Raw genomic sequence first — 2,575 nt, 5'->3', positions numbered from 1 at the left:
TTATACTAATAATTAATTTTTTTACTTATAATTATATTAATTTTATTTATCTATAATTAATTAAATTTTTTTTATAATTCTATTATCAATAATAAATGATTATTTTCTATCAATCACGAAAATAGGAATTCTATACTTTATCCTAGCTATCTGATCTGGTTTACCTGGACCATCTATAAGTATAATTGTTTAGAGCTAAAATCATGCGGCAGCCTAATTAATAACGATCATTTACAATTCCCTAGTTATTAATCATGCTTTTATAATTTTCTTTACAATTATACCTTTCATAATTGGCGGATTTGGAAATTTCCTAATTTCACTAATATTAGGATCTCCGGTTTTAGCTTACCCGCTAATGAATAATATAAGATTTTGACTCTTACCGCCTTCATTAACTCTTCCTATCCTAGAAATTTTACATACAGGAACCGGGGCAGGCTGAACTCTCTACCTTCCCCTAACATCCCACATATTCCATAGTGGGCCCTCAGTTGACCTAACTATTTTTTCTCTTCATATTGCTGGAATGTCTTCTATTCTAGGGACAATTAATTTTATTTCAACAATTTTAAATATACATCTAAAATCTATATCTCTAGATAAAATCCCCTTTTTTAGTCTGATCAATTCTCATTACAACCATCCTACTACTCTTATCTCTTCTTGCTGGAGCTATTACTATATTATTAACTGATCGAAACTTAAATACCTTTTCTGACCCTTTTGGCGGGGGAGACCTCATTCTTTATCATCATTTATTTTGATTTTTTGGACACTCCGAAATTTACATTTTAATTCTCTCAGGATTTGGCCTAATTTCTCATATTATTATATAATAAATGAAGGAGGAAAAAAAGAAATTTTCGAATCTTTAGGAATAATTAAGCCATTATTGTTATTGGACTATTAGAATTTATTGTATGAGCTCACCATATATTCATTATAGGCCTCGATGTTGATACCCGTGCTTATTTTACCTCAGCTACTTTAATTATTGCAATTCTAACAGGTATTAAAGTTTTCAAATGATCGGCTATCTTTCATAGCAAATAAAAATAATAAAAATCAACTACAATCCTGCATTATGATGGTCTTTAGGACTTTAGGTCTTTAGTCTTTATTTTTTATTTTCCATAAGAGGTCTCACAGGAATTATACTTTTTAAAACTTTCATCGACATTGTTCTTCATGACACTTATTAGCTGTAGTAGCTCATTTCCACTCTTCATAGAAGCTATGTTCTTCATTATCGCTGGATTTATTCACTAATTTCCCTTAATTATTGGATTTATGTTAAATGATTTTTATTTAAATATTCGATTCCTATTTATAATTATTGGTGTCAATTTAATTTCTTCCCACAACTTCTTTGGCTTAGAAGTATACCTCGTCGTTACTCAAACTATTCTTATCTTGACTCATTCTTATCTTGAAATATTATCTCTTCTATCGGTTCACTAATCTCTTTTTAAGGCTATCAATCTTACTATTCATTATTTGAGAAGCCCTATCTAAAATCACGACTCATTGTTAATATTTTCTTCCTTAATTCTTCTTTAGAATGATTAAGTAGATATCCCCCCGCTAAACCATAGATTTACAGAAATACCCTCAATAGCATAAAAACTCATTCAAACTAATAATATTTTATAATAAATAAATAATTCAATCATCACCCTCTCTAACTTATTTCCCTTTTTCAATTTATTCCTTTTTAATTACCTAACTTTACCTATGCCTATACTTAATATTTATTAATTAAATTTTAATATGACAAAAAAGTGCATTGAATTTAAGCTTCAATTAAAAAGATTTTTTTATATCATTTATTAAAAATTAATATATGACCTATTTCACTTCAAAACTCCCCTACTCTCTACACTCTAACTCCCCTACTTATGATATAATAATTTTTTTCATGATTTTGCTATAATCATTGTAACATTTATTACAATTTTAATTTTATTTATCACATTTAGACTAATATTTAATCAATTAATTCATCGATTTTTATTAGAAAATCAAACAATTGAAATCGTATGAACTTTCCTTCCCATATTCATCTTTATTGCTATAGCCTTTTCCTCAAATAAGGTTCTTTACCTCACTGATGAAATTTTTAATGTAAATCTAATTGTTAAAGCCCTAGGCCACCAGTGATATTGAAGATATGAGTACTCGGACTTCTCAAATATTGACTTTGATTCTTTTATAATCCCCTGACCAACTTATAACAAACGAATTCTTGATGTTGATAATCGTTGTGTCTTACCATATAAATATCCTATTCGAATACTTATTCAATAGACGTAATTCATTTATGAGCAATCCCATCCTTAGGAATTAAAATAGATTCTATCCCCGGACTTAATCAAACTTTATTATTTATAAATCGACCCGGAATATTTTTTGGTCAATATTCTGATATTTATGATATAAATCAGACTTAAACCTATTGATATTGAATCTACTAATCTAACTAATTTTAAAAACTGAATTTATCAATTTTGTCAACAATAATATATTTAATTCCTTTCATTATATTATATGAAATATTATAAATTAATAATTT

At 27.4% G+C, this 2,575-nt stretch overlaps 1 pseudogene; it reads left to right on the top strand.

Moving 5' to 3' along the window:
- Nucleotides 1–235: 235 nt before the first annotated feature.
- LOC108686831 lies at nt 236–767 on the top strand (annotated as a pseudogene).
- Nucleotides 768–2,575: the final 1,808 nt, after the last annotated feature.

This window comes from Atta colombica, unplaced genomic scaffold (assembly GCF_001594045.1).
Source record: "Atta colombica isolate Treedump-2 unplaced genomic scaffold, Acol1.0 scaffold193, whole genome shotgun sequence".
Classification (NCBI taxonomy): Eukaryota; Metazoa; Arthropoda; class Insecta; order Hymenoptera; family Formicidae; genus Atta; species Atta colombica.
This window is presented reverse-complemented; position numbering and strand designations above follow the sequence as displayed.